The 11,616-nt window shown below is 39.7% G+C and overlaps 1 long non-coding RNA gene across 1 annotated transcript; it reads left to right on the top strand.

Moving 5' to 3' along the window:
• The first annotated feature begins 7,288 nt into the window (after positions 1 to 7,288).
• On the top strand, positions 7,289 to 10,595 carry LOC118892968. The gene is made up of 4 exons (XR_005019380.1): positions 7,289 to 7,352; positions 7,844 to 7,925; positions 8,021 to 8,150; positions 9,413 to 10,595. It is a non-coding gene; the product is annotated as an uncharacterized LOC118892968 (long non-coding RNA).
• Positions 10,596 to 11,616: the final 1,021 nt, after the last annotated feature.

Genomic DNA, 11,616 nt, shown 5'->3' on the forward strand with positions numbered 1-11,616 from the left:
ACTATTTTCTTTTAGGGATTTCTGAAGCTAAAGAGCTATCCTTTTCTCTTGGCTTTGAATGTTAGAATCATCAACAGGACATAAGATATTAATTGAAGCTGACAACAATTTGCAAATTTTAGTTTTCAAATAATGTGTCTTATCTGATGCCTAAGTATTTGAGAACCCAAATTAATGAGAGCATTTCTGAATACACAGGAGAGAAGTATGGAAAGAGTGCAGAATATGTAGTCAGAGAAGCAGGCCCTTAGACAAATCTCTGTTCCTGAGCTTTGGTGCCCTGAGAGATAGCCAGGTAAATGTCTCTGAGCGTCAGTATCAGTTTTCTCATCTGTAAAGTGGAGAAAATAACCATGGCAATGTCTATCTTCTGGGATGGTCACATCCTTGTTGGAAGGAGGTGATGGGAAAATATTCTTACGGCTATTTTGTTAAGCTGAGCACATATCCATTTTTCAAGTTTTTCAATACTCAAGCTGTATACAATTCTAATTTCCAGCACCCAGCTTAGTGTCGAGCAAATGACTGGAAACTCCATAAGTGATAGTTGTTGTTATGATTAAAAACATGAAGTTTCCAGTGATGGACCTTAAATGTCTCTCTTAACGCCTAGAACAGCAAGCTTTACACTAATTTCTCTTGTCCAGGTCCCCCAGATTGGCTTTATGTTATGGATACAAAAATTCTATCTCAATCAGTTGTTCATTTGGTTGATTCTGACTATATATAGCTGGCCAGACATCCTCAACAAAAGAAGTCAGACCCTAGGAAGATGAGTGAGGGTCCAAAAACTTCTCAAATCAAAATATTTCCAGATTTAAACAAGTGTTTGACTGAATGCTATCTTGCATCATATCCCCAGTGCTTTTTCTTGTTTTTTATTATATATTTCCTCTAATAACACCTATGCTTGAGTGAAGAAGTAGTATAGTTTGCTATTTCTGTCTTTTTCAAAAAAATAATGTTTATGGCTTTGATATTTTTAGGGATGAAGAAAATTACCAAAAATGTGTGCTTAAGAACACAATTGCCAGGCAGGGTATATTCCTAGAACAGAGGAGGACTTGACTTAAGGATAGCTCTTTATGATCCAGACACAGGAAAGAGGGCAATGGATATAAGAAGTGCAGTGTCTTCAGAAAAATTGGCTTCGACCGTCATAGAAATGGTTGTGAATGGGAGAGAATGTAGGCCTTCTGCAAATGATGAGCATACCTTGCATCACTTCTGCCTACCAGTACCTACCAGGCTCCAGTACTCTTGGGAGTTCAAAATGCACAGTAGAATTCTCTGTGCATAAGAGCACTAGACATTGTAAATAGAGGCATGAGACCTTCATGAATCCTTTGGGGTAAATGAAACTTGATTTATATGAGTAGAATCATATATTCTAGCTCTTCTCTGGGCACAGCATTTCCGTTCAGGAAGTTTTAATTGTAAGATGCAGTTCACCAATGGATATACATTTTATATCTTTACTTACCAACATATTGTTCTTACCCTTTGGTTTATAGGAAACATCAGGAAGCTTTGTGTATAACTAGATATCCCTGGGAGAAAATTGCTACAAATACTATTTTTTTTCCTTCTCAGTAAAGAAGAATTCTAACAAATAAGTTCTAATATTGCCTTAGATAGCTTCAGGGTACCTAACAGTGGGTGATTCTGAAGCCCAACCATATAACTCCATATTAGAATCCTGGCTCCACCATTTGCTAACTTTGTGTAATTACTGCTTAATTACCACTGTATTAGGGAATAGGAAGTATACTTTACCAAGTGGTGCATGGATCTGGGGAACAAAAGGTCCAAAAAGGATCAGAGAAAAGTAACTGGTACAGGTGAACCAGTGTGGGTCAGGTGGGTAAATTGGGGCCCACAGGAAGCTAGGCATGTCCAGATGCTGGAGAGGACTGTAAGGGGCTGGTATAGAGGACTGTGAAAGATCATTGGCTTTTGGTGGGTATTGCTTCTGTGAGATTTCAGTGAAGCATCTGATGATAGGCCTGGAGCTGCTGTTGGGCACCCATTAGGAGGAAGACCTGAACTCAGAGTGGACAAACAGGAACCCTCTGCATCTCTCTCTAACCAAAGTAAAATGGCTGCTGAGTCACTCGATTGCCAAAATTACAGCTACTGTTTCTTGAGGACAACCCTAAGCTGAAGTCATATATGGAAAGGAATTCTGGGAAATGTAGGTCCAGGGTAACTAATTCGACAGAGTACAAAACCAATATTCTGTGTGACTTTAGTTAAATTACTTAAACTCTCTGAGCATGCTTTTCTTCCTCTGTACAAGGAACATAATATCACTTGCTCTGCACAATTATTTTAGAATTAAATGATGTGCTTTATGTAAAGCATTTTGCACAGTGCCTAGCATATGTGCCTAGCTCAAAAAATTAGTTATTTTATTTTCACATCTGTATTTTTTTGTCAGGTGTTGCATTTGCCCTTCCATGACTGCTCTATCAATCTATGTTTACCTTTGCCCTTGAGTATCTTGGTTTTACTTGAGCTTGTGTTAACGTTTATTAAACAAACATTCAGGGGGATAGGATGTTCTGTTCTCTAGGGCTGTTCTAGAGAGGGGTGCCCTTGGGTTCAAAAGGGGATTATTCACATCAAAAGATAATTGTCTATTCTCCACTCTAGTGGTTCTTAGAAGATGAGACCTGTTTGCCAACTGGCATCTGGGAAGAACCATATTCTGATCTTTGAACTATAGCTGTGCCTTGTACAAAAGTGTGATTGTTTGAATGGTTTGATCTGCTCAAGGCATCACAAAGTCATGGTCACACCACACAAGATGACTGCTTTCTTGCTTTTCTGGAGTATATGTTCATGCTGCTAATAATCTGTCTTTCCTAATGTGCTCAGTCTGGTGTGGGGGAGGGATGTTAGCTCACTACTCTTCACAGCTGCTCTTCGTTTTGCTGGTTTGGCTAGAACAGGAGGCCCAGCTCACCAGGGATGGACTAACCTAAGTTTATTTCAGATGCTCCTGCTTCTATAGGTGGACTTTACTGTCACTGCAGGTAGTACCCTAACAGGGATAAATCTAATGCTAGCACCAACCTTCCCACAAGTCAGAACACTGGGGCAGGTGGTAACCTCAATTACTTGCACCTCCCAATGCAATGGTTCTTGCAATTTTCCTATCCAGGCTAGACTGTCTCAGGCAGTTACAGCAGTAGACTCTGAAAAGGCAGCAGAATTTTATTGGTCAAAATTAGCTTCAAACTATAGAAACCAAGAAACTGGAATCTAGGGACCAAGGAGCAGCAGTGGAATAAAAGTATGAAGGGGTCAAGGGTTACTGCTCAGGCCCAATGTTGTTTAATTTGCCAGGAAAGATGCAGGGAACCATGAGCCAGGGCAGCCTAGATTTGACCCTTCTTACATTAATTCCATTCTTAGTTTTCATTTACACACCACAGCCAGAAGAGACAGATGAAGACCTCTCTTAAGATTTAAGTAGTAATTCACCTTCTCTTAGAAATCTTCTTGACCATCACACCTTGCCATATTTCCAATCTCCATTTCTTCCCCCACATCCCCAGTCTGAGTTGATAGAATTCTAATTTATTTTGTGTAATAGTTAATATTATGTGTCAACTTGACCGGGCTGGGTGCATCTGTGAGGGTGTTTCTGGAAGAGTTTAGCATTTGAATCTGTGAACTGAGTAAATCAGATGACACTCTCCAAAGTGAGTGGGCTTCATCCGATCCAATGAGGGTTCCAAGAGAACAAAAAGGTGGAGAAAGGGTTAATTACCTCTCTCGGCTTGAGCTGAGACATGCATCTTCTGCCCTCGGACATGGGTGCTCCTGGTTCACGGGATTCTGGACTGAGATCCGGGACTTAACCATTATTCCCCTGATTCTCAGGCCATTGGACTCAGACTGAATTACACCTCTGGCTTTTCTGGTTCTCCAGCTGGAAGATAGCAGATCATGGGACTTCTCGGCCTCTGTAATTGCATGAGCCAATCCCCATAATAAATCTTCTCATATATATCCTATTGGTTCTGTTTCTCCAGAGAACCCTGAGTAATACACTTTTAATTTTTTCAGTTCTTGTGTATGGATCCTACTATCTTTACAGGGCCTGCTTATATTTTTTCACATAATGTCTAACTCTTTCATATTTGTTGTAATGTCCAGTGCAAAGATTATAACTCTATAGATTGACTATTTTGTAGACTACTCTAGTATAAGGATTACTGCTCTATATATCAACTGTATTCTAATCTGTCACATTGTAAGGTCTATAGCTTCATAGGTCAGCTGTATCGTAATCTACTGCAGTAGGAGAATTAGATCCTCATTTTGTATCTGTATTATTGTTTATTCCAGTGTAACAACTACACGTCTATTATATGGACAGCTTTAGGCTCTAAGAACCTGGAGCCTAAAATTGTTAATGAAATTGTTACTATCACTTTGCATGCCATGAGACACTTCATAAATAAAAGGTTCAAAATCTGAATGCAGACTTGCAGAAGGTAACCCTATAATGACAGCAATATAAAAAAAAACAAACAAACGGGGCTTCCCTGGTGGCGCAGTGGTTGAGAGTCTGCCTGCCAATGCAGGGGACATGGGTTCGAGCCCTGGTCTGGGAAGATCCCACATGCCGCGGAGCAACTAGGCCCGTGAGCCACAATTGCTGAGCCTGCGCATCTGGAGCCTGTGCTCCGCAACAAGAGAGGCCGCGATAGTGAGAGGCCCGCGCACCGCGATGAAGAGTGGCCCCCGCTCACCGCAACTAGAGAAAGCCCTCGCACAGAAACGAAGACCCAACACAGCCAAAAATAAATAAAGAAAGAAAGAAAACAAAGAAACAAAAAAACAATGCAATTGATAATTAGATTTCTTGTTTGCCTTTCTCTAGAAAAATCTGTTCTTTCACTAGATCTTTTAGTTAATGGGCTTAAAGTAGCATCTCTGATTACTTACAATTAACCCTGCATTGTTTAATCTGAACTTTTAGTCCTCATTTGTTTGATTATATGCATAGAAGGAGCAAAGATGTTAAAGTGAAGGTGGATGTGTATACTGATATCCAACATGTAGATAAAAAGTAAAAAGGGTCTATCAATCAATTAGATGTTTCTGGAACCAGCTGTACACACAATGCCAAGTAGCTGAACATTTGGAAACACCTGGCTAACTGACAGAATGTTCTTTTAAACATCTAGATGTTTGAAATCACACTGACTTGATGAACACAGAAGTCACTCTCAAGATGCGGGGCTTGGAAAATCATCCTCATTTAATAGGACCAATGCTGTGAATCAGTATGATCTATATGAAAACTTGAAAGTTTGGAATTAAAAAAGAATTTGTCCTTTAGTCAAAATCAGATTCTAGGTTCTTTAAAATATTTCCAGGAACATAGAGGATTTCTCTTATGAAAACCTGACCTAAGGTTTCAGTAACATAGGAGATAACCTAGATGGCCTTTGGTATGGCAATGACTTTATAAATTTATTTATTTATTTATTTATTTATTTATTTATTTATTTATTTATTTATGGCTGTGTTGGGTCTTCGTTTCTGTGCGAGGGCTTTCTCTAGTTGTGGCGAGCGGGGGCCACTCTTCATTGCGGTGCGCGGGCCTTTCACTGTCGTGGCCTCTCTTGTTGCGGAGCACAGGGTCCAGACGCGCAGGCTCAGTAGCTGTGGCTCACGGGCCCCGTTGCTCCACGGCATGTGGGATCTTCCCAGACCAGGGCTCGAACCCGTGTCCCCTGCATTGGCAGGCAGATTCTCAACCACTGCGCCACCAGGGAAGCCCCGGCAATGACTTTAGATACAACACCGAAGGCTGGATCCATGAAAGAAATAATTGATAAGCTGGACCTCTTTAAAATTAAAACTTCTACTCTGCAAAAGACAATCTCAAGAGAATGAGAAGACAAGCCATAGACTGGGAGACAATATTTGCAATGTTTGCAAAAGACATCTTATAAAGGACTATCATCCAAAATATATGATGAACTCTTAAAATTCCACAGTAAGAAAATAAACAACCTGCTTAAACAAGAGCAAAAGACCTGAATAATCACCTCACCGAAGACGATATATACATGGCAAATAAACATATGAAATGTTCTTCAACATCGTATGTCATTACAGAATTACAAATCAAAACAATGAGTTACGACTACACACCTATTCCAATGGCCAAAATCTGGAATGCTGACAACACTGAAAGCTGCTGAAGATTAAAAAAGAAAAGGGAAACTAACCTCAGAAACTTTTCCCCCCTCTAATCCAGGTTCATCATCGGCAGGAGTGAAAATCCTGCTGGGAGAAGTTTTCACAAAGAGAATGGATGGTTTTGTAATCGTTACATAATTATCAGTTAATAGAGTACAAATCGGATGTGCCTTTGCTTCCCAACTCTTCCTCCTCCCTGCTTTTAGGAAGCAGTGCTGATCTTTCAGGCATCAAGCTTCCAAGCATCCGTGTCATCTTTAATTTCTTCCTCTTCTTTGCCTTTAGTTTCCATTCAGTGGGTAAGTGCTTTCTCTTGAGTCAATTTAGAGATATTTTTATGTATCCTTTTGTCTTCCACTGAAGTTCAAGTTCAGATCATATCTTTTTTTCTTCAAAGTAAGTGTTCAACTTCTTTTTAATTATAAGAATAGTGCATGCTTTTTAGGTAACAAATCAAATAAAACAAAAGTGAATAAAGTAAAAATCGTAAGTTTCTTTTTCTCTAACCTTACTGCCCAACTGTTAACAATGGTTATTTCCTGATTTTATTATGCCCATAAAATATATTTATATATACCTTTATCTATCAATATAATACATCCATATCAACATATGCATCACAAACACAAATTAGCTAATATTTATTGAGGAATTATTATGAGCCAGTGATGTGTTATGCGCTTTACATACGTTTTCTCATGCAGCCCCTGTTGTACTATCTGATAACCGATTAAACCACAATTCTAACCTTGCCTGGCTAACTCCAGAACCTCACACTCTACTGTATTCTTTGTTGCTTTTTAAAAATAAGATTATGATGACTTTATACATGTTGTTTTGCAACTTCCTTCTTTTTACTTAACATATTAAAGACACCTGTACTTATATCAAAATAACTCATTCTTTTCTCTCTGTTATAGAAATACAATAAATATTTTGTACACTTGCATTTGTTTCTGTTGGCTAAGTTCCTTGGAAGTAAATCTGCAGTAAGTTCTTAACTTGTTGGCCCACCTCCACTTCCTGCCCTCTCAAATCTGTCTTTCTCATTCCTTCTAGATTAATCACCGTGCAGCCGATCCCATCACTTCCAGGTTCTGGCCTCCCCTGGACTTTTGGATAAGGTATAAAACCTTGCCTCTTCTGCCTTTCAAAATTTCAAATACTTTCCACCCAAACTCATTTTACCAGTTCTCTTTTACTCACTCAGTGCCCCACTATTAACTGTTCTATTACTGCCTTAGCCTGGAATCTCTTCCTCCTCCTTCTCATTTTCTAGTATGGTTCTCCCCAGCTGGAAATCATAGCTCCCTAGTCCCAATGTCCCAAAGCAACTGATCCATATGTCTCTCTGTTTTCACAGCTATCAGGTCCTATTTTGTTTTAGCGTTGATCTCTAGTACACACTTTATCATTCTCTGAAAATTCTGAAAATGAGAAGGAAAGAAGATAAAAGAAAAGAAGATCCTCGTGGGCATGTGCCATGTCTAATATATCCTACATCCCCTGTGGCATCTAGTGTTGGCTTGCTAATTAAGTAGTTATTTCATAAATTACTTTGTTTATAAGTGTGAAGACCATTTTACTATCTCCCTGAGCTTCTTTCTCTTTGTAGATGCTAATGCCATGGAACCACTGAACATGATGATTTGAGCTGCTTGTCTTTCTATGAAATAAACATTCACTTACCTTTAAAGGTAATCTTATTGCTACTTTATTGGGGAGGATTATTAAAAACTTCTAAAAACTAAAATATTTTGGTTGGTGATATCATATGTGCCTTTTCATACAGGCTTTTATAGAGAATTGTCCTGTCTACAATTCCTGATATTAGGCAGCCATATCCATGAGGCTCTTTCTGTGCTCCAGGAAAATGGACTGGAGATAAACATGTGATCTATGGACAAGCAATCTTGATGCTGGTCAGTAAAATTTGAATGATTTTCTGAAATAAAAAGTGAGGTAAGACAATCAGATTCTCCTTCAGAATCTGGAAATGAGAACTGTGAGGCTGAGATGTTATTTGGAAGGCAAAAATGTGTGGGAGTGCATTAGGGCCCAGCGTTACAAGAATGCCTAAAAGATGTACAGTGCAGTCATGGATTGGAGCCTGGTACCTAAAAGCAGTTGGTGTTACAGGCAGTCAAATTTACCCTTGCAATCCCTTACAGAGGTGCCACTTTGGGACCAGTATACTGTTTCTTGGTAAGTTCAATATAATATGATTTTTCTCTCATTTTGGAATAGACTATTGCTTCTTCAGTAGAGTACCAGATGAAGCAGTTGGCTTGCATTTAGAGGCCATGTTTTACTGAAAAGATGTATCTCTAAATACTAGAATTACACGTGGTGCCATGAGATGATCATGGTATAGGAGGCACCTGGAAACTGAAAGTGATGGAGAGGACAGCAGTTTTAGGACACCCACCTTATGCTCACTTCTGTGTGTATGTGGGAAGAACTGAAAGATGAATATGCATAAGGTAAATCTACTTATAATTTGGCTCCAGGGTAGAGAACAGAGGAGGGATCCAGTAGAGGGAAAAGATGGAGGCATCATACAGGGAAAAGGTGGGTTATCATGAGGTAGAGGCTATGGAGCCATAGAGGAGGAGACAGGACAGGAGGCAGCCCTTCAAGCTGGCTTGGATTTGGACCAGTCCACTCTTCTGCTCCAGTCTGTGTCTATCCTTACAGTAACCCCCCTTCTTCAACATAACCTATAAAAACCTTTGTTCATTACAACTGAAATTGTCCAGGCTAGTCAGTGAAATGGTAAAGATACTGCTTCTTGAATTCTTCTGAAGTTTGCCTTGCATCCATGAAAATGCTTTGGGTGGGAAGTGAGAGAACATCTCTGGAAAATATTCTCCACTGTATGCTTTCCAGAGAAATTATATATTGGCATTTCTAGAGCTAGTATATCAGCAAAAAGATCAGAAGGCAACACAGAAAAAGAACATTCAACTAGTATTTGGATAAAATAGTGACATTTACCATTTTTTTTGTTTTGTACATAGCATAGCTAGTGTGTTTTACAGGCACTCGAAGTCACCTTTAAATGTAGTTCAGACCAACTTCAGTATTTTCAGCCATAGATAAATCATATTTTGCACCCCTTCTTGTATATCATAGTTGAACAGCTTTCAGTGTGAAATAAAATGCTTTTATTATTTCTTTCCAGGGAAGGCAAATGCATAATTTCAAATTGTCAGATGATAGGCAGCTTTGAATAAGTTCTGTTCCCTCCTCTTGGTGAGAAGCCTATACAGAGAACGTTCTGGGATTTAATCGGCAAACAGTAGAGGAGAGTTAGCTTAGAAAAATAGCCCTCTCTAACACATCCACTCTGCAGATACTGTGTACTGCAAGGAAGCATCAGACCTCAGAAGACCAAACAGGAAAGCTGCCAGGGAAAGGATGGCAAATCTGGACTGCCTTTTGCAACATCTGTTGGGAGTCAACAAACTGCCTGGTGATATGCAACCTGGATTACACCGATCAACTTCAGTGCCAGCTCCTGGCCCCAGGGAAATTGGTTTCCAGGTCTACTGTGCTGGTGCTGAGGAGAACACAGAAAATTCTTGGAGCAGGAGAAGGCAAATAGTTTTGGATGTACTTGGCAATACAAAAGAGCTTTGTGGAAACTTGAGCTTTCTTTTCCCTCCTTGGAGAACATTGGTCTTGTGATCTGTGCCGAAACTTTTTCTTCGTTTGCCAAAAGCTTGGACTGGAACGTACACACACACTCAGACGTCTACAGAGAATTCCAACTAGCACATGGCGCTTCGTTTTTGAGGAATAAAAGAAAGAGCCTACTCTCTGCCGTACTTTACAGTAGAAGCATGTCAACCATAATGATCACTTTTGTTGTAATATCTCTTTCCTCCAAACTAATAACTTCTGTTTCTCATGAATGCCCTTGTCCCTACTTGCCTAAAATGAAAGCTGTCCTATCTTTGCTCTCCACTGATCAGTCATCACTCTGGCTTATCATCTGCATTCAGGCAGATTCTACTGATGATTCTGGCGAGGCTACTTTTGTTTATGAAACTAGAATCCAAATGTATTTGCTGAATATTCACAGAAGGGGTTTGACCAATGAATGATGGAGCCAGATTTATTGAGGGGCTAATTTGAATTCCTTTACATGATTTCTAATAAGAAAACTGGTCAGAAGACAAAAACAGGCAATGAAATGAAACTTCTGTTGACAGGTGGCAATAGTGAAGTCTCATAATGTGCCAACTCTGGGGTTTTGTGTAGGTTTTCTCATTAGTCCTTAAGAGGAAGAATTGCTATGTTTGTTTTCTTAGGTCAGAGACATCTTGTAATCTGCCTAAAATTAACTTACTTGGTAAGTATAAAGTTTGTGTGACTCCAAGTTTCAAGATTTTCCAATATATTTTACCCCTTCCACAGAGTGTTATTAATTGTTCACTCAATAAAAAGTTATTGAGTGCCCATTCTGTGCCAGGCATTTGTCCAGCTCTGGGGACACAGCAGTGAAAATGAAAAGAAAAAAAGAAGACAAAATCTGCCCTTGTGGAGTTTACATTCTGATGTCAAAGTTAGAAAGACCCTGAGAGGGAATCTAATCTAACCTAACCTAATGTAGATGAGGAACAGAACATACAAGTTTTCTCCTAAACTCTGAAGGCACATTAACCAAATGGTTAGAGCAAAGCCTCTGAAGCTGGGTTTGAATCAGGGTCCTGTTATTTCCTGCTGGTATCCTTGTTTTCTCCCTCTGCAAAAAATGGGGTTAATAATAGGAGTCCTTGCCCCATAGGAACATTTTTTTTAAGACTGAAGGTGATAATGCACATAGACTGACTAGTATAACATCTCACACAGAGCAAAAGCTTGGTAAAATATTGGTGTGGTTGATTGTGGTGGTGGTGGTGGTGATGAAGATGATGATGATGATGAGATTCTAGACCGAAATTACAACAAAAAAGAGGGCAACATTTTAACCCATAGAGGAGAAGACCCAAGCCAGAACAGACAATGTTTAATTTTAGAACTCAGGGCTCTTTCATTTGGGAAGTGTACCTGGTCTCAAAGATTAAAAATAGATTAAACTGGAGTGCCAGCTAACCTGAAGAGTTTTCAAAGCTGGTGACCACAATTGCATGAGCCCTTTTGCTTGACATCATCTCTGCAAGTCCTTGCCAAGGAGGTGCCTTCTGGAGAGGTATAGGGACAATGTGGAGATCCGGCACTGGTTTGTGGAGAAGCAGAATTGATACTCACCACGTCAGAGGGAGCTTTCCTGCCACCTGTGCACTGCCCTTCTCCCTCCTCCCAAAGAGGTGTATCACACTTGTGAGAGATCCCAACAGCCTACTAGTGGGATGCTCAGTACGAAAGAAGACAGTAAAATTA

The sequence above is a fragment of the Balaenoptera musculus genome, chromosome 3 (genome assembly GCF_009873245.2).
Source record: "Balaenoptera musculus isolate JJ_BM4_2016_0621 chromosome 3, mBalMus1.pri.v3, whole genome shotgun sequence".
NCBI classification, from domain to species: domain Eukaryota; kingdom Metazoa; phylum Chordata; class Mammalia; order Artiodactyla; family Balaenopteridae; genus Balaenoptera; species Balaenoptera musculus.